This window comes from Dromiciops gliroides, chromosome 3 (genome assembly GCF_019393635.1).
Source record: "Dromiciops gliroides isolate mDroGli1 chromosome 3, mDroGli1.pri, whole genome shotgun sequence".
Taxonomy (NCBI): Eukaryota; Metazoa; Chordata; class Mammalia; order Microbiotheria; family Microbiotheriidae; genus Dromiciops; species Dromiciops gliroides.
Genome location: NC_057863.1, coordinates 365571894 through 365594398, shown reverse-complemented (window position 1 = coordinate 365594398; position 22505 = coordinate 365571894).

The window sequence follows — 22505 nt, the reverse complement described above, 5'->3', positions numbered from 1 at the left end:
ATATCAAATCAATTACCCCTCATTTATATCTCTATAGCTTCTCTCTCATCTAATTCCCTTTTCTCTATGTATACAATCAATATATAGGGCCTACTTAATTCTGAACTTTGTGTAGACATAAGATTCACCTAGTCCACTGAAGTTTGGAATTCTTGAGCTCACAAGATCCAACAGCCCCACCTCACCGGGAATTCTTTTTTCTTTTAATAAACTTTCTTATGAAACACTGTGACCTGAATACTCATAAATTGCCTCTCTCTCTCTCTCTCTCTCTCTCTCTCTCTCTCTCTCTCTCTCTCTGTATATATATATATATATATATATATATATATATATATGTGTGTGTGTGTGTGTGTGTGTGTGTGTGTGTGTGTGTGTGTATGTGTGTGTGTGTATGTGTGTGTATTTTTTCCAGGGCAATGAGGGTTAAGTGACTTGCCCGGGGTCACACAGCTAGTAAGTGTCAAGTATCTGAGACCACATTTGAACTCAGGTCCTCCTGAATCCAGGGGGCTGGTGCTTTATCCACTGGGACACCTAGCTGCCCCCATAAATTGGAATAGGGGTGGAAGGAGGGGTCAAGAGAATTATAATATCCCTGGAATCTAATGAGGACCCTTTATGCCACAAATCTCTTTCTCTCTCTCTCTCTATTTTTTTTTTTGCGGGGCAATGGGGGTTAAGTGACTTGCCCAGGGTCACACACAGCTAGTAAGTTTCAAGTGTGTGAGGCTGATTTGAACTAAGGTACTCCTGAATCCAGGGCTGGTGCTTTATCCACTGTGCCACTTAGCTGCCCCCACAAATATCTCTTACATAATGAAGATTTAGAAATGGCCTAAATAGGAAAATATTTTGTAAAATTTCATAGTTATTTAATCTAAATTGTTGTTGTTCATGCTTCTATGTCCTTAAAGAGGATCAAAATGGCACCATGATGTTGGGGGCAAAGTAGAGTGTGTCCGACTGTGGCTGATCAGACCAATACAAGCTCAGAAGGTTCTACCACAGGTTGAGTGAAAATAGTTCATTTGAACATTTGGGATGGCGATGTCTCTAGACTGTAGCATCTCATGTATCATTTGAGCTACTGCCATTCTGCTTTGTTCATAGAACACAGAGCCTTCTTTGATGCACACATGCCATGCTAGGCAGTCTTCTGTCAGCATCTCCCATGTCTCAAAATTGATACTAAAGTTTTTCAGAGAGACCTTGAAAGACTTTGTATTGTTTCTTCTGACTTCCATGGGAGTGCTTGCCTTGTGTGAGTTCTCCATTAAATATTCTTTAGGTACACATATACTTAGCATATGAACTTTGTAGCTAGCCTACTGAAGTTGTGCTCTCCGCAACAGGGTTTGAGTACTTGATAGTTCAGTTCAAGAAAGGACCTCAGTTTTCATAACATATCTTGCCAGATAATTTCAGAATCTTCCTAAGACAATTCAACTGAAATTGGTTCAATTATCTGACATGGTGTCTAGTAGACTATCCAGGTTTCACAGTCATGAGACAATGAAGCTAGCACAACAAATCTGTTGACCTTTAGTTTGGTAGGCAGTCTAATAGCTCTTCTCACTCACAGTATCTTTAGGAGCCTCTCAAATGCTGAGCTAGTTCAGATAATGCATCCATCAACCTTATCATCTGTGTGGACATCACTAGAAATTATACTGCCAACATAAGTGAAATTATTTACAGCATTCACAATTTCTCCATTTGCAATAACCAATGATTCTACATATAGATGGTGTGGTGTTGGATAGGAGAGAATCTCTGTTTTCTTGGTGCTGATTGTCAGCACCAGAGAAATGATCCATGCCCTGTTGCATCTCAGCTTTAGAGGCTGCATTGAATGTACAATAATGTACAAAGAAAAAATGTATACCAATGCTCCTTCCATTTTAGTTTTGGCTTACAGCTTTTTCAAGAGAAATAGCTTGCCATCAGTGTAGTAGCTGACCTTGATGCCATTTTTGTTTTTGTTGAAGGCATCTGACATTGTGGAAACAATCATGCTAAAAAGTATGGGAGCAAGCACCCGACCCATTTTACTTCATTTGTGACTGGGAAAGCACAATAGCATCGTCCATTATCCAGAATCCATGAAAGCTTACCATCGTGAAACTAGCATAAAATACTGATGATCTTCTCTATGCAACCAAATTTCACCATGATCTTCCACAAGCCCTCACAACTGATAGTATTAAAGGCCTTGGTAAGAATGGTGAACATTGTGTGCAGACCTCTGTACTGCTCCTGGAATTTCTCCCAGAGTTTTCAGCTAGCAAACACCATGCTGACCATTCTTCAGCTCTTTCTGAGGCCACACTGACTCTCAAGTAGCTGACTATCTTCCAGTGACGGGTTGGCTGATTAAGGAGGACTCTGTAAAGACCCCCTTATGATTATCACAAGGCAACCTGTCTCCCTTTCCTTTATAAAGATGGACAATGGAGGCATCCTTGATCTCCTAAGGGATAAATTCCTCTTGCCATGTAACTCAGAAGATTTCAGTCAGGTTCTGAAAGAGCAGTGGACACCCAGCTTTGTACATATCTGCTGGGATGGAATCAGTGCCAAAATCTTTGTCACACAAGAGAACTCTATTAGCATTCAATACCTGTTCTTGAACTGAAGGTTGACTAGAGTAGGATTTACTTCAACCTGAGGCAGTCAGTGACTTCAGCATTGCTTGATGATGATCTGTTGAGAACACTATGAAATTGTTTGGCCCATCTCTCCAGGATCATATCCTTATCACCAATTAGTGTGACTCCATCAGCATTGAGTGTTTGAGATGTACCAGCAGTCTTTTTGTCCATAAATAGCCTTCAGGGCATCATGGAATTGTTTTGAATTGTTGCTATCAATGTAAAACTAAACCTCATATACCTTCATACTGAGCCAAGAATCCTGTATCTCACTAAGCTTTACTTGCCCTTTACTTTTGATAGAGTTAAGCATTACCTTTGTGTGTGTGTGTGTATGGGGGGGGGCAAGGAGGGTTAAGTGACTTGGCCAGGGTCACACAGCTAGTAAGCGTCAAGTGTCTGAGGCAGGATTTGTACTCAGGTCCTCCTGAATCCAGGGCTGGTGCTTTATCCTCTGCACCACCCAGCTGCTCCAGCATTACCTTCTTAAAAGACAGATGAATTGTCCTGCTGGTAAACCTTGTGGAGTCTTGTTTTACTTGTAGTAGCTTCTGAATTTCCCTATTATTTTCTTCAAACCACTTCTGATGTTTGCAATTGTTCTGGCCCAGATGAGCAAATGTGATGCTGTACACCAAATGTGTGAAAGCTGCCCACTCCTTTTCTGTTCCACCATTGTTGACTCCACTTTCTTTCCAGGTTAACAATAAACTGTTCACACACAGAGAAGAGCTCTAATCTATTTAATCTCTTGAGAGTTATCTTGCCTGGGGGCTGAGGCTTTTGTTGAATTTGAATGTTTACCTTAGAGAAGATAAGTCTGTGATCAGTCCAGCACTCTGCATCTTCATCACTCTCACATCCTGTTTCTTCTTACAATGACATCATTTATTAAAGGCCAGAGCAATATTAAATATGTTACCTGCTCTGGTAAGCAGGTCAAGGTAGGGTAAAGCAGACAATCCTTGTACCCAGGAGGTAATCAATATGACCCTTAAAAATAGTTGGTCAGACACCCATGGGGCTGTTGAATCTCACTGCTACTTCAGTCCAGTGAGATAAACGTGAAGATGACTGATAATGGCCCAGGATGCAGCAAATGATCTTGACATCATCAATGTCTGACCAAGTTCTCAGTGTTCTATGATACCTACTTCCACTGCTTTTATGGCCCACTGGACAAATTGCTCTCACCTGTGCATTCCACTGGGGAAGTCTTCATATGCTTGAGGTAGGCATCTCCCAACTCATTGACAGGTTTGAGGTCTGTTGGTTACTCTCTATCTGGTATTAGCCCATATGCTGAGACAGTTTACTGGGATAAGAGACTGCAGCAATGCTTTAGCTTCTTGGAACCACAGGTGAAAGTTGGGTGACAGGTGAAAGGCAAAAGTGGATTAGCAGTTCTGAAAAAAGTTTGGCAAGACCTCACACAAGAGGTGCTAGACCTCCCTGAACACCACATACACTTTTTAAAACTGATACTAGGCTTGTCTATAATGTACTAACCATTCAATATGTGTACTGAAATGTGGACACAATATGAGGTCTTAAATTACTTCCCTTTGGAATGTAGACAGATAAATTGACATCCTACTTCTGACTTTTTTCACTTCCTTTTATCTTCCTGTGTGAAAGCAAATAATGACATCAAATATGGTGAACTGATTGCCACAAAGTGGTAAGCAAATATAAATAAATACACAATACTTATATTTTCTATTGAGCTCTACCTGACCTATACTTGGCTTTTATATTGACACTATGCGACTATTACTACATACTTACCAAGTGTTTACTTTGTTACATTATTTGATTGATTATTTCCCTACCCTGTCATAATGTTGACTTATTTTGAATTTATTTTCCCCTAAAGCCATCCTTTTCCCCCTCTTTCCCTCCAACTCCTCCCCTCCCCCAAGGACTAAGGATTGGAGCAAAGGTTGGTGAATTCTATGCTCAGTTTTCTTCCGTGAGTTGTACAACAATACAAGGAGTTCAAGTCATATGGCTACAGCCTTGACATACTCATGGATTTGTGAATTCACTGATTTGAATATTCCCTCTTACTATGTAGAATATAACACACATTCATGCCAATCCTGTATGACTCTTGGCCTTTATTTTCCATAAACAGAATACATTCAAAATGTAGTAGTAAAGAGTTAGGGTTGGGCCTTCCCATAGGACTTCCCTGCTTGCTTGCTGTACAAACCTTACCAGTATGGAGAAGCCTGAATGGTTTGATCCATTGACCTGGCTTCCAATCTCCCAGAGGACTGTGGCATGATTTGTTATCAGTTCACTGTCTGACTTTGGGGAAAGTGAGGTGTCAGTTTTCCCTTCTGTAAAATGAAGAGTTTGGATTAGCTAATGTCTAAGAGTCCTTCCAACTCTACAATTCTTTGATTCTACAACTTTGTGATTTCACGTAACCCTGTCCTATTATCACCAAGGGATTTATTATCCATAGGGAGCGCTCAAGCATACAGAGGCCATGGATAAAGCATATTTCTCAGGGAAAAATCACTTAAGACTTTGCAAGCTTATGACTTGACAAACAGAAGAAAATAGGGAAATAAAGAATGGAGTGCAACAAAAAATGAGATTGTAGTCACAGCCCGCTGTAAACAGTTTGCTTAAGTTGTGGTTTACATGACTTTGCATCAGGGCATGGCATTGCCATTTGATAGACTAGAAAAAAAATGGAGAGAAAGTGGTAACAGTGGCATGTGATATATTAAGAAAGATTTAAAAATGTATTCTTTCACCAAATGGTGTAAATTAAAGTAAGCTGTCAAAATGACAGCACAATAATGCCATCTTACCGGTAGCACATACTGTACCACAGTTGAAATCATATCAATTTTGTAGAGAAATTACAAATGATATTGGAAGAAAAATTGCTGGAAATGCTATTCTTTGTAATTTTAGAATCATCATTACTAGCCAGAATCCACTACAAACACATAACCACAAGAGTAACCATAATAAATCATGATGATTTATATCACAGCTAATTCTGGAGAAGGAGCATCAGATACACTTCATACTACTCAAACTATAATTATTTTCATTAAACTATAAAATTGCTTACAGCAGATTTACTCTAAACACATAAAATCATATCCTTAACAGTGAACACACAACTAGGCTACAAGTGTTCAAAATAACTGAAGTCAAGTGTAAAATAGCAGCCCTTGATTTATATTTTTTAATTATATGTCTTTGTAGTCACAATCAATGTACTTTTGTGGGCTTTTAATATATTCCTTTTAAAAAAATTTGGTGAAACATTCGACAGGCTTATTCAATCACCATCCTGTTGATTAAAATCAGTGTCAAAATAAACTTATGAAAATGATGTCAGGTGCTGGTAAACACAACCTCCCAAATACTTGTGCCTGTCAGGAGTTCAGACTCTTTTAGAAAATGGGGTTGGGGGAGGGCGTAGAGAAAGCATTTCAGGTCTCCAGACAAGGAAAAGCAGAGAGGAAGGATGTTTAGATAATTAAGAATGATTAAGGAGACTGTAATGAGGCTCCTGAGCTTATGAGATAGTTCTTCTCCCTGACCCCCACTCCCCCCAAAGAAAAAAGTGGAGAAAGGCTTAGATTTTAGAAGATAGCCCATTAAAAATTTGTAGTTTCCAACATTTCTTACTTGTGTAGAAGATAAACTGCACATATAGGCATTTGCATGTGCACATTGCATGGGGGGGAGTGGGAAAGTCAACTTGCATTTTTGCTGTCACTGCAAGGGCTGATTGGTATTGAATGCCCCCTCCCACACGTGGAATTTCATAGTCTTCTAATGAGCATGGCCTCATTGTCCATATTACTTTAACACTTCTCAGGTATCTTCTCAAATCAAATCTGTGTATCTTTAGTGTAAATAGCATTTTGGTTATTGATAGGGTAAAATGGAAAAAAAGAGTCCCTCTACAGCTGATTTAATTTTCCCACTTTCTTGAAAGTTATTTGTAGTTTTGTTGTTTTTAAATATATAAACACAAGCAAGACTATTTAAGAACATGCCAAGATGATCATTGAGATATTCAGTGTCAGAAAAAGGACCTTATGATTTCCAAATACTTTATGGTTTTTGTCAATTTACTTCAACAAACACTTATTAAGCAGCTGTTTTATACAGGGCACTGACCGAGATTCTGGGGGAGTAAAAACATTTAGACAAGACACAATTCCTGCCCTAATAGCATAAACTGGACGTTGGCTAAATGAAGACAGAATTCAAATTTCACATCAAGTACTTACTAGCTGTGTGACCAGAAGAAAATCACTCAAGTTTTTTGAGACTTATTTTCCTCTTTTGCTAAATAGGGACTAGCTTCTGGTTCATCAGGTTGATATGAGGCCCAAATGAAACACTGTGAAGAAGTGGTTGGCAAAACTTGCAGTGCTGTATAAATGCTAGCTTTTTGGGTTAGGAGTTATTATTGTAGATTTGAAAAAAAAAGTTATAAGGAAGAGGAAATATGGAAGTTTAATTTTATTATTTTAAATATAGAAAGTCAAAACATTTTTCAGTTCCCCACCCCCTGTCAATTTTACTTTGGAGTTTACATTATTTGGCTATGGATCAAGTTAACTGAATAATTATCCAACCCCTACTTATGTTTTGCTTCATAGATACTATGGCCAGGATGATATCATCATACATTGGAATGTGCAAAATAATGTGGCAGTATTGAATAATCATGGCTCATTGGCATTGTAAGGCTGTACAACTGGCTCCTGACAACTAGCGTTCTCCCTCATTTGTCATTAAAACAAATATTTGCAAATTATCCCAATTTAAATATTTTAGCCCCTGGTCTATTCACTCTTCATCATATAGGCCTGTTCAGAAAGAAACTGTTTAGAATTTATTTCATTTGACTTGGTCACATAAAGCAATACCAAAATATAAAATGCCATTTGTGAAATACATAGACTGGCTCCTCCTCCAGGACCTCTTAGTGGCACAGACATTACTCTGTATTCTTTAGGTCCTACTATGCTGAAAGGGTTCAAGTATGATCACAGTGGCAGGTAGGATTTCTTATCCAAGGACCACCCTTGACAAAACCACAGAGGCTCGGGGGGCAGCTAGGTGGCACAGTGGATAAAGCACCAGCCCTGGATTCAGGAGGACCTGAGTTCAAATCTTGTCTCAGACACTTGACTCTTACTAGCTGTGTGATCTTGGGCAAGTCACTTAACCCTCATTTCCCAGCAAAAAAAGAGTAAAATCACAGAGGCTCATTAATGCATTGGCTACAGAGTAAGGAATTATTCACTAAGAACAACTCAAGAAGAACATCTACTAAGGTGTAGAGAAAAATCTACCTTCATAAACAGAGGGCAAATCCACATTAATTAAATCATGGATCCTAGAAACACTGGCAATCATTAGGGCTATTTCATTTCTTTAAAGTATCCAATTAGGAAAAGAAACATTCTATAGAAACTTGTATTTATTTTTCTTTTAAAAATAGTCAACATTATGTGATCTCTTGGGTAATAAGAATTACATCATCTCTTTCACCTAAATCATGAGAAATATAATTCAGGTACTTCCCCTTTATCCCTAAGTCAACTAGCATTTAGGAAAAATGAGGTAAATTGTGTTAAGTTCTGTAGAATTTCCATTCAAGTTGTTATCAACTGTTTGTATAGCCACCTTTTGGTGTGAAGATTTTCAAATGAATGCCCATCCTGATTTGATGAGAGATTTCTGGATATCTTTTCAAAGGGAGATACTTCATTGAAAACTATATGTAACCAGGAAAATTTAAACATGGGGTTGCCTCTCTCAGTATCATTTACCAGTCAGGATAGAATAATTGATAATCCAGTGTGTCAATGAATCTTTGACATTTTTCTGTGGGTATGTTTGGATTATAACTCTGGTTCTCCATTTCTCAAACCTCAACATTAAGCTCCAGGCATTTTCTTATAAATTAAACAGACCAAAAATCTTTGGAGATAATTCCAAACATTAGTACAATCGCTAAAAGAGGACAGAAGTGTGCAGCATCCAAATGCAACTTAGTGAGCCCAAGAAAAACTGATAGACATGTCTGTAGGAAAATGTATTTATCCAACAACTTTATCAAAGAAATATTTATTAAACACCAAATATGTAGAAAAGTGTTCTAAGCAAGCAATGAAAGTGATACAAATATCAGCTAACTCACAATACTAATATTTGCCCTTACGGAGCTCACAGCTTTATAGTGTTATCAGAGAAATATCTTCTTTTTTTTTAGTTTGTGTGGTACATATATGCTACTGAAATAAATATACTACAATACAAAAATTATAGAAGTAAAAAGCTCAGTTTTACTATGTTTAAGTACAAGTTCAGGATTAAAAAAGACACATACATAAAACCCTGAAAAAAGATGAACATAAAACAATCTTTCTGGCCTTTGAAGCTATAAAGTCAAATGGACTCATTATCTCATACTTCTTTCAATTAAGAAAAAAATAAGTTAGAATCTTAATCTCATATATTCCCTAAGGAAACAAAACTAGCAAAAGGTATAAACTAGGGATAGCTAGATGGCTCAGTGGATCCAGCACTAGGCCTGTAAGTCAAGACCTGAGTTCAAATCCAGCCTCAGACAGTTACCAGCTGTGTGACCCTGGTCAAGTCACTTAACTTCTGTTTGTTTTAATTCATTGGAGAAAATTTGAAATGACAAACTACTCCAGTGTCTTTGCCAAGAAAGTCCCAAGGATAGTATGTCCATAGGCTTAGGGAGAGTGACATATTTGAAAGACTGAACAACATAGTCAAACTAGTAATAGTAATATTATACTCTTAGCATGCTGATAAGACACATAAACACATGTTAATGTATCTTTGTGATTGAGGATTGTTTTATTCATTGGATTCGTGTTTCTAGTGCCTGGTATTTGTTAATTGATTCATATATGAATTAAAGCATAATGTCATATGAGGACAGAGGAGAAGGTTGTTACAAATTAGGAAGATTGAAGAAGGCTGAAGAAGTGATCATTTTAGTTGGAGTTTAAGAAGTGAGTAGGAATTTATAAAGAGAAAAGAGTGATGTAAAGCATTCTAGACATGAAGAATAATATGGGAAGCTTCATGGTACCTTATGGAAGACAAAGACTAACACAGTTTGTCTTGTATATAAAGTGGGTAGAGATCAGAAATTTGCTATATGGCTAAAAAGGTCAGATGTTGCTGGCTTTTGGTGTTGCATAAAGTAGTTGAACATTATTTATAACAATAGAGATCTACAGAAAATCTTGCCAGAAAAGAATAAGATCATGAAATATGATGATTTTGGTGGTGGCAATGGTGGTGCTGATGTGGTTGTTGTTGATGACGGTAGTAATCATCATCAACATATACAGCCACAATATTTATACGGAACTTTAGGTTTGCAAAGTGCTTTACAATTATCTCATTTATGCTTAAAACCCCCTGTGAGGTAGATGCTATTATTATCTGAATTTTACAAGTGAAGTGTATGAGGCAGGATTTTGTACTCTGGCCACATTTCCTTTGCTTCATCCAAACATTGGGTTAATATTGATAACACCAGTAACAACCTGTCAACCTCATTTCCTTAAGTGCCTAGACTCTCAGGATCTTCTCCATTTCACATTATCAAAATCATACGCATCAGAATTTTTTTTATCTTATGAAATTGGACCACCTTCAATATCTAGAGCTATGAAAACTCCATAAATTTCTATTTAAAAATCCAACTGACAGGATTGTTGAGAGGATTAAATGGGACAATATTTAGAAAGTGTTTTGAAAACCTTAGTGCTATATAAATATTAGCAATTATTATTATTGATATTATCCCACCTCTTTTGATCTTTCATTCACATTAAACCTAATCCACATTCCTCCCTATTTTCCTTGTTTCTCTTTCCCTACCATGTCTTCATTTGCCTCCATATACATCATTAAGTATGTAGTCTGTCATTTTAATGTTTGGTTGGCTTATATCTTCTCCTATCCCATCCCATATCTCACCCTACCCTAATAATTTTCTTTATATATAGATCTATTCATATCATTCTTTTTTTTTGGTGAGGCAACTGGGGCCAAGTGACTTGCCCAGGGTCACACAGCTAGCAAGTGTTAAGTGTCTGAGGCCAGATTTGAACTCAGGTACTCCTGAATCCAGGGACGGTACTCTATCCACTGCACCACATAGCTGTCCCCTATTCATATCATTCTTGATCCTTTAAGTCTTCAATGGCTCCATATTATTTATTTAGTGAAGTTTGAACTACTGTCTTTGAAGGTCTTTTATAATATCATGTTATTCTATATTTCCAGCTTTATCTCATATTACTGTCTTAGATATATCTAAGGTAGCTAGGTGTTTAAGAATAGTGAGGTGTAGAGTAAAGCAAAGCTCTGAAAGGAGCAGTAGAAAACCAGGAGTATCCCTCCAACCCTCTTCTCTTGGCCATATCTGACTTAGAGGTGGGTGAGATAAGGAAGTAAGAGATAAAGTGGAAAGTCTTTCAAGGGATGCTGTGTCTCCAGGACAAAGACACATTTTTCTGAAAGTGGAGCTGTGAGAAACTCTACACTAAACAACACTGAATGGATGGATAATGAAAAGAAAGTATTTTCAGAGATTTAAAACAGCAGAAAAGCCTAATATATTGATTATTGCTTTTTTTTTTTACAAAAAGGGAATAATATCTAATCCATAAACAAATATCTATCTACAAGTCAGTCAGTCTCTCTCTCTCTCTCTCTCTCTCTCTCTCTCTCTCTCTCTCTCTCTCTCTCATCTATTGTTCTATCTGGGAACATAATTAGACCTATGGTATATCTGGATCCTTGTATTAACAAGCTGCATTATAATGGAAATTGATTTTTCTATGTTTGTTAAATTGAAAGGGAAAGGTGCTTTAACATGCATAATAAAAGTTCAAGTATATAATATATTAAGATTATTGGCTGCAGGAAAAAAGGTAACATAGAAAAGGAATTTTGAATTCAGTTGGCTATTTATACTGGGGATACTACTCAATGGGTGTAGCTAGGTGGGACACTGAGACTATATCTGTACTCAGACATGTACTAGCTGCATGATCTTGGGCAAGTCACTTAAGTTCTGTTTGCTTCAGTTTCTTCATCTGTAAAATAGGAATAATAATAATGGGTTCTACCTCCAAAGATCATTATGAGGACAAAATGATATATTTGTAAGGCTTTTAGCACAGTGCTTGGCACATTATAAGTGCTATATAAATGTTAATTATTATTTATTATTTTTCAATACTGATTGAACCTAGTAAGAACTGAATCAAATTTTCCTTTGTAGGGGCATCTAAGTGATACAATGGATAGAGCACTGGCTCTGGATTCAGGAGTACCTGAGTTCAAATCTGGCCTCAGACACTTAACACTTATTGGCTCTGTGACCCTGGGCAAGTCATTTAACCCCAATTGCCTCACCAAAAAAACCCTTCCTTTGCCAAATTTTGGTTCTTACTTTAAACTTAGAAAATGAGGTTCAGTTATTGTTAAATAATGAAAATAGGAATTTGAGGAAAAAATCTATGTCCATAGATGTGTAAAAGTTAAATCCATTGCAGTCTAAATAATATAAGGTACTGCTGTTTCTATCACTTTATTGATTTATTAACTTTTTTGGTGCGGCAATGAGGGTTAAATGACTTGCCCAGAGTCACATAGCTAGTAAGTGTCAAGTGTCTGAGTTCATATTTGAACTCAGGTCCTCCTGAATCCAGGGCCATTGCCTTATCCACTGTACCACCTAGCTGGCTCCTGTTTCTATCACTTTAAAGGTGCCATAGATAAATTCCAAAGGTTTGCAGTTTAATTAGAATAACCAACAACAATTTCTCAGAATTATAGATAGTTATTTGAACTGCCTCAATATGGTCTTCTATAAGATATCACACTTTTTCATCCACTTCTATTTCAATATTCAGTTCTGGATTTTGTTTTTCCCTTGCCCAGACTTTTGTCTTCCTCAATGTAGGGACTTTCTGATTTGGAAATTAGAACATTGTTTGAGCTCTGTGATTTGCCTGTGATTACACAATTTGTTAGTATTAGAGGCAGGATTTGAACCTTAGTCTTTGTGACTCCAAGTCTGACCTTCTAGCCATTATGTGCTCTTGTCTCAATATGGATTGTTATGTGATATAAAATTGTTTTTGTTCTTTTAATTTTGACCACTTTGGAATGACTGGATATTTGTCTTTCAGCCTTAAAATGATGAAAATTCAGACAGTCAATATCAGGTTATAAGATTAAAATACAACCAAGTTTCAGATAACCCAAACTGTCTCTCTGAAAAGAAGATAATAATACCAGTATTTACATATATATATTTTTGTTTTTAATATTTTGTGAACAGTAATTTGCTGTAAATTTAAAGCTATTTCCCTCCTTTAACATCTCAATTGTAGTAGTGGAAGTGAACCTAATCTTACACGGAATAACTTTATAAATATAATTTTGCTCCTCCTGCCTTTATCCCATCCCATACATAGGAGAATAAAGTATAAGTAGGACTTTGAAGCTGAGTCTACACAAAAGTATTTCCAGGTGTTTGGTTGAGAGGGAACCTGAAACACTGACAGCCATTTAGTTTGTTTTAGTCTGAAAAACTTCAAAGTTACTTACAAGAATTATCAAGTATCAGCTGTGTGTAAAGCACAGTACTAGTTACAATTATGGAATATGAGTAATGCCTTTCAGGTAATTAGATTAATATAAATACATACAACTTATATATCTAAATGGGTCTTATCCTTCAAAGTAGTCCCCTTGAAACTCTATTATACACTTATTCCAGTGATACTGCCTTTTCTACAAACATTTTTGGAATTCATTTGGAATTGCCTTCAGAACCAGTTTATGAGACATGTAAGTAATTCGTGCTTCTTTCTATTCACACTTTATTTTGGCACAAAAATCCCATCACTCCGCCTGATTACCCAGCACATTCATTAGATTAGGTTCCAAATGAATTTGTTGACAAAAAATCAAATCCACCCTTAAGGAAGAGAGATTTGCCAATGAGGATATTCAAAAGAACATGTCATAGGCTCAGAAGGCAACTCTTAGAGTAGCTCCAGATTATATTAGTAATAACACTTGGAGAACAATTACATTCAAGTACTCAAAAGGAGGTATAGTCTCAATGATTTGGAGTTTCCATCCATCAGTTCAATTCACACCTCAATATTCCCTGTCTCTCCTCCATGACTTTTTCCATACATCTCATATATATGTGTGTGTGTGTGTGTGTATACATACATACATATATACACACACACATTTTTCATTCTTCTCATTTGTTATATTTTGTGGCCTACTCACATCTACCTTGCACTTTCCCCTTGTTAAGTTCATGTGTTAAAGTCTCCTGTGTTAAATTCATGTTCAGTTGTTTAGAAACCGTTAGACTTCATTTCTTATAGACATATAACCACACTGGTAGAATATTTATTTGGTTTTTGTTTGTTTTTTTTGTAAGGCAATGGGGGTTAAGTGACTTGCCCAGGGTCACACAGCTAGTAAGTGACAAGTGTCTGAAGTCGGATTTGAACTCAGGTACTCCTGAATCCAGGGCTGGTGCTTTATCCACTGTGCCATCTAGCTGGCCCCCACACTGGTAGAATATTGATATTATAGATATGGCCGTTTGTTTCTGAGAGAAGATTTGCCTCATTAAAGAATCTTTTCAATTTTTCCTGAAGATAATCCAGCCTATTTTCCATTCCTAGTAATTCAGGGCCCAGTGTTATTTCTGCCATTTTTCTCAGATATATACATCTCTAGATAAGCTCTACAGGTTTTTCCATCCAATTGCATGTCACAATATGGACAATAGCCATTTTTTTGGCCACTTGGTCTTGTACTGTAAGGATGGTCAGTTATCTTTTTAGTATTCATGTATCTCTTCCAAGATACTCTATGACTAGTGTGAAAAGGTATACAATTAAAAACTCACATTTATATCATATTATACAATTTCCAAAACTACTCATTTAACACACCAGACTTAACTTATATCTGGACTCAGAACTTTGGTTCTTGTCCTCCACCCCTTTTTTCAAGTTTTCAGAGATTTTTAAAGGCAAATGTGAATTTCTATGGATCTTATTGTTCATATATAGCTTTTAGGTTTTTTAAGATACCTAGGATTAAATGCAGGCTTTTCCACTATTGCTATATTGTCTCCATATCAAATATAGCAAGTTAACCATTAGAGATGGATGCTATATTTAAAAACCATTAGACATCTAGATAGTCCAAGTATTAATAATACCTAATTACAATGGAGGAGAGTGGGTTTTAGAAAGGTATGCAACTTGCCTAAGGTTTAGGAGAGGGTAGGTCCAGTCTTCTTATTCCAAGTACACTGTCATTTACATGATATTGTACTGCCTCCAAAGGTGACTATTTTGAAGGGAACAACCCTTACTTGAATACATAAATTCATAGTTAAAATTTTTTCTAACTATACACTTAATCAGTAAACACAAACATTTAACAGGTAGAAATTATAAAAGACGGATAATTGTATTAAAATGTGTTGTTTTGTCATTATTCAGTACTCATATCCAATTCTTTGTGACCCCATTTGAGGTTTTCTTGGCAAAGATACTGGAATGGTTTGCTATTTCCTTCTCCATCTCATTTTACAGATGAGGAAACTGAGGCAAACAGGATTAAGTGACTTGTCCAGGGTCACATAGCTAGTACTTTGAGGCTAGATTTGAACTCAGGTCTTTCTGACTCCAGGCCTGGCATTCTATCCATTTTGCTGCCTCCTCTCATCTAGAACCATTGTATGAACTTTGCATACTGTGGATATGAGGACCCTGAGTCTTGGGCCTTGATAAGCCATGTCAATTCTCTGAACCACAGATTTTTTGTTTAAGATGATCAAAGGGATTATTGTATTCTGCTCTATAATTTCTGTCTTCTAATACTTTTAAATTCCCTAACCATTGAACTCCAAGATGAGGCATTGTACCTCCTGACCCTTCTAGGTCCTTGAGCTTAAAAATTTGCTATACTCGATTCATTCTTGCCTACGGCCTTTTTATCCTATCTCCAATGTCTCACACCCTTTTCAGCACCTACTTGGGTCTGACATTTGTTCTCTATTTCATTTCTTCTTCTGACTCTACATATACCAATACACAAAAGTTTATTGTTTTCTAGAGCTTATTAATAAGGGAAAAATAAGAATATAGAAATTCAACAATTATACACATATATGAATGTATTACACATGCAAAAAAAAAGAGATTACTAGTCCAGTGCCAGATTGACCCTAAACTGTAGAACTTAATATTTAACTGATATTCTCTAGCTTAGTCTGGATCATCCTGATTCTATCAAGGACAGAATATCTAGTTCTTTTTAAAGATGTAGAGTGGTAGATCAACGTCGTTATTCAATAGTTCCTTTGCACAGATTTTGGGAATGCCTTGCCCAGGTACACTGTATTGAACTCCTTGGCCCATTTTCCAATCCCTGGCTCTTTATGAGAGTGTGTGTGTGTGTGTGTGTGTGTGTGTGTGTGTGTGTGTGTGTGTGTGTATATTTGATGTGTCTCCAGTATTACTATGTAATCATTCAACTAACATCCTCCCCTCCTTCTGTCCAACTTCGGAAAAACGATTAAAAGAATTATCAGTTATTTAAATGATCAGATACTTAAAATGATACAAATATGATACATAGATGCTTAATATTTTTTTTGAACTGAATCAGCCTCTTAACTCGTCTCTTCATGTCTAATGTCCATGCCCTGATGGGGGTCTTGAATTCTTGATTGAAGGCTCTGTCTCCAAGAACTTTACTTCAGCAAAGTTCCAGTCATGCTTCACCACACTGAGTCCTCTCTGGGCACATCCTTCCAAACAGCTTGCCAACTACTTTGCCACACTGGAGACCATGTACTAGAGGAACCTCTGCCTTCATGCATTGCTGCCTTCCCAACTGCCTTTGCTGCCAAATACTTTGCCTAACTTTTCTTTGATCTTCACTCCTTTCCATTTCTGGATTCATGAACCATGATAAATTAATTCTCACTGAGGATATATATTGCATTACCTAATTAAAGGGTAATCTTCTTGAAGTAGAGCCTATCTTCACTTTTGTATTTGTATCCTCAGCATTTGGCATAGTGCTTGACAGAAACCCTAATAAATGATTTTAAATTCATAAATGCTTTTTCTTGTATTCCTTAATGTCCACTCTCATCTTCCTCAATCCTACATACTTTTACACATCAATTACATGTTATTTTCTATAAAACACTACTTTTATGGGAGCTGACTCTCCACTGTCTAACAAATGTCTAAACTTTTTAGCTTAACCTTTGATGAATCAGCTCCAATCTACTATTCTTGCCTTTCCAGTAGTTTCCCATTATTCCCTTATATGTATCCCATGATTCAATTTAAAAAAGAACATTCACCATTCCCAAATGTACTCTAAACTTTCCTTAATGATTTCCCCTATTTGTTATCCACTATGCCTAATTCTACCTCATCGACTTGCCTAGTGAAATCCTACTCATCAGGATTAATCTCACAAACCATGTCCTCTATTATGCTTGTTTTCTGATTCTACTAGATGGAAATTATTTAATCCTCCTATAAATTCACGTGGAACTTTGTTAAAATGTCTTCTTTGTCACTTATTTCATACTTTTCAGTTACTTCAGTGGATTCATAATCTCACTGATAAGAGTACTTTCTCATTCATTAATATGGTAGCCAATGAATACCTTCTAATTATGTTTTATTCTGCTCATTTTCTCTAAGGATTTCATGGAGGATTTATTCAGTGTTAGGAAAGCTTTCCTCTAGACCAGGGTTCTTTCTGTGAACTCATAATTTGTTGGATAATTGTAAATGAATATAATTAACTTCCTTTGTAATCCTATATATTCTATTTTATGTATTTAAACCACTATTTTGAGAAGGGGTCCATAGATTTCATCAGATTGTTATGGCATTCACGGCTCATAAAAGGTTAAGACTCCCAACTCTAGAGTCATTATTGTATTGTCTGGGCACCAATCCAGAACTCAAGCTGTCCTGTCCTCTACAGCCATTATTTGTGGCACATGACTTCATGACTATTCCCACATCTCAATGGCTATTCAAGAAGTTGCCTTCTCTTCCTACCACAATTATTTTTATTACTAACCATTTGTGATGCTAGCTTCTGTTGCCAACCCTGCCTTCCACCTGACACCAGGGTGATGATGGGGAATGAAACAGGACTTCAGAGTTACAAGCCTTATCTTTAGCCATTCTGCAAAATGAGATTGAGTTGACCTGAGATATCATCTTCTGAGATATAGAACTATGTCTCTCTATTTCCTGTAGAATAACATAAAAACTCATATGTTTGACTTTTAACATCCTTCATGACCTGGTCCCAACTTGCTTTTCCAGCTTCATTATACATTCCTCCCTCTTCCCACGTTCTATGGACCATATGTCCTTCACATATGGCACTATATCTCTTGTCTCCATGCCTTTGTACTGGCTGACCCCCATGTCTGGAATGCAGTCCTTCCTCACCTCTACATCTTCAATTCCCTTTCTTCAACATTAAGCTCAAGTACCAGTGGCAACCCTCCCCAACTTCCTAGTATTTATTTTATATTTGTGCTTATTCTCTGTACGTTTATATGTAGATACATTGTCTCCTCTAATTGAATTAAGCTCCTTGAGAGTAGGCATTACTAAGATATTTTTTGGCTTTGTATTCATAGCACCTATGATAGAACCCAGCATATAGTAGGTGTCTTAGTTAACATTTGTTGATTGACCTTAGGAATCATCTAGTCATGAGAATCAGTTGGTTGTCTTGAGTTTAAAACTCACTTGTTCTCATTTCGGGTCTCAGTCCATTCAAATGTATTATTTCAGAGTTGTATCTTCCTGGTACTGGGAGCTTCCTATCAATTTTATGGAACCTTTAATTTGGAAAGTGCCCAGTTGATGTAGCTGCTCTCTAAGGAATTCAAATATTCGATGATATGTCTGTGTATGTATGTATGTGGGGGTGTGCATGTGTACATGAAGGCATGTGTTTGCTGTTGTTAAAATACAGAAACCTGCCTATACAGTACAATATTGGGTATATTTTTGGCTGTTATTGTACATTATGGGAAGAATACTAAATTCTGGTTGGTCAAAATACAATATAGAGGCTAACTGTTGGTTCTAGAAATCAGTCCTTGAGGGGTAAAGAAGTTGATCCTGGCAGTCTGAAAAGGGAAATGGCATACGATTGCAGCATCTTGGAAAATCATCTGGATTTGTCTCTAGGCTTCTTCCATGCTCCAAAATTTTGATGTCATTCCAGAGCAATTCTGGTTGTCTGGGAGAAAATTGATGTTGAGTAAAAAAAAAAAAAAAAGCTGATTTGAAGCTATGACATCTGTGCTACAGATTAGATGAACTTCTTTTCTACAGCACTAAGAGAATAAATTTTGACAGCAGGACAGCTGTCATTCAATGCAGTCCACCACCCCAAAATAAAAGCAAAAACGATACCCAACTCTACTTAAAACTTTTTTTTTGCACTTGACCACCATCCCAGACCATGTTTCTACATGAAGATTATTCTTTAAATAGGACACTTCCCAGCTTTCTGAAACCATGCACAGAAGAATAATGCTTGATCTCCGGCCAGCTGGAGAAGGGGTTATGCTCCAATCACCATAGATATTGTTATAAAGAGAACAATAGATATTGGCAACATTGTTTGATCCTTGTGCCAAGGGCGAAATTAATGTCTTATGCTCACCCCGATTGATCCCTGGAAAGATGTTCATATAAAAAGAAGGATCTCAAAAGCAATGTCATCATCTTCTTCCTTTCCATTACCAGGTATTATGAATGGGGGGAAAGTGCCCCTTGAAGGAAATTAGTAAGTACTGAAAAGGCTCAATAGCAATTTGATTGGATTTAAAGAAACTTGTTTCATCTTCCTTTTTTTGGGTTGCTCAGTGGTATCTCTACAGGCATTGCAAGCAAACATTGCCAGCAGGCAAAACCTAGTTTCCTCCCTCCCATAACTGAGGACAAATGTTCCATGATGGAATAAAGAACTCTAGGTTTCTTGGAGGATGCTTTATGAATTGGGTGGGTGCTGTGAAGTTGGCTAGGACCATCCCTGGCAACATCCTACTATTCCCTACCTGAGTTGCTGCATATCCAATATGCTCTCTGAATGTACCTTCAGTGCTATGTGTTGCATTGTTACAGAGATTAGTACAAAATGAACTTGGACCACTTCCCAGATTATACATCTGCCCCTTTAACTTACACCTCACCAGCCCACCCCAAGACAAGTAAATGACATGTGGTGTGCTCTGTAGTTGGATCAGCAGAAGCACAAATACAGCTGTGCATTTCTGGCACACCAGCTTTTGATTTTGTGTTTGCCTGCTAGCCAGACAGAAGCCAGATTTGGGGGAGGAATCACCCACAATTGTCTCATTGAAAAAACAGTGAGAATGAGAAATGTGGCTCTATTGCCTTTTTTCATCATTCTGTACCAAGCAAGCTATGTGCTTTCAAAGAGAGGGAGGGCTGTAGGAGCCAATGTTGTGTAATGGATGAGGGTTGGGACTGATTATGGAGTTTGGTAGCCTGCAGAATAATTCCATAGAGACCTTGGATACTTGGCTCTCCAGCTCAACTTGACTTTCAAAAACCCATGTCACTTGGACTTAATTTTTAAGTGTGGTAACTTTTGAGTAGTTGACAATAAGATCATTATCTTATTTTCCCGTTGTCTTGTGTATAGTAAGAATTCCTCCTTGGCTTTCCTTGAGGCAATCTCTTAGCACTTTATGAATCCAGTCTTAGAAGCAAACACGATCTGTTGTAAATTCTGTCATAGTGTAGTTCTCATTTAATTGGCCACAGTTTTACAAGGCTAATCTTAAAAAAAAAGAAAGATAAAAACAACACATACTACCTAAGTAGTTAATATCACTGAGGATTGATAACCAAGCTGCTTTAATTCAGCTCTTCCCAATCAATTGTAGAGATTAGAAAGTTGTTGGAGTTGGAGAGATATCACTGGAGGCTCTGGGATTTTCTTCTGAAGTCATTCTGAATTAGCAGCTAATGGGGAGCTTTCTTTGATAGCTCTTTTATAATTAAATGCAGCTGGATGAAAATCAACCACAAAGGGAACTCGTTTGTTTATCATTACTTCTGACTTTGTTAGCAGATGTTTTCTGAGTACCATAGTAGCCTGCTTAATTTGTCTCTCTGTAATATGAAGCAGGTAAACTTTGATTAATAAACTGACAAGTACATTCCTTAATTTCTTTTCTGAAGTTTCCTTCTGTGTCTCTTATAACACATATGTCAAATCCGGAAAGCACACGAGTAAACATTCAGTTTCTTTTTATATATCACTGGCCAGCTGAAATGGAGGTGTCAGTCGGCTGTGGGCTGGCTTGTCAAATGTTCATCTTGAAAGCTGCTCTGGTATTATCACATGTAAGTAGGCTAGTGAATAAGATAAACACATATGGCATGTATGTACCAGGCTATTTAATGACAGCTCTCAGAGCTGTAATCATCATTGGCTGGCTTTAAGGGACTCGGTATTTTTCAGTGGGATGGATCGTTTATGGGGCTAAACATTAATTCATCTATTTTAAAAGGGTAATTTTGACATATCCCTTGCTCATAATAAATGCCTCCTCCACTTCTTAACAGGCAGACTTGCTTACCACCTACTTTCTCATAGCATCCCATTTTCAAAATCTGAATATCCTTTCAGGCTGCACCCTCTGCCTGCTTCCCTTTTTCATGTTTTCAAAGTTTCCCTTCCATCATTTAATACCAATTCCTTCTGTTCAAACTTACCTAACAGAAACATCCAACTGGTATGACTCAGTCTCTACTCACGTTGTTTCATTTTTGTCTTTGTAACTCCAGTGCCTAACATAAAGACTTAAAGTGCACATGGTAGGTACTTAATCAATGCCTGTTGAATGAATGAAAATTGAGTGATGAAAAATTTATAACTCAAGTACCAGTGTACTTGTGTATGGTATGTCCACAATTCATTTTACTTAAAGCTTTGAGCATGATTGGTATAGTTGTTCATGTATCTGTCTACCCCACCAGTGTATACATGTCAATATAGTGTTATTTTTATATTATGAAAGTCACATCTATTTTTAATTTAATTTTTAATAGTGCCTAGCAGAGTGTACTGTGGATCCTTGAAAACTACTTTTTGATGATGACGCTCTAATATCGCCATCTGCATTGGCAGAGGAACATCTAAGAGATTTCAGTTCTATTCTAGTATTTAAAACAATGGAGAACCACTAAGTTTCTAAGTAGAGGACTAGTACAATTAATCACATATCAGCTAACTTTTTTATTGAGATTATTTAGCTAGCTAATGAATGGGAATCTTGATCATAAAAATTTCCTATTTTTTATGAAAAATATATATCTATATTTCTATTTCATCTCCATATCTATCCATACATATATGTATACATATATGTACGTAGGTATATATTATATACATATATGATATCTGCATTTATATGTACACACATATATAAATACATCTGTTTCACCTGGAAATAGCTAAAATGAAATCATGTATGTCTTTTTAAAAGATAGCAACATAATCTTTGGATAATGATGGGGGTTGGGGCACTGAAAGGGAATTCCAATTTGAGCAAAGAATTATTTGGAAACCTTGGCAAAGCCCCCATGTTTCTTATTTTGAAAAACAGAATGACCTACATCAGAGTGATGGGAGCAAAAATAA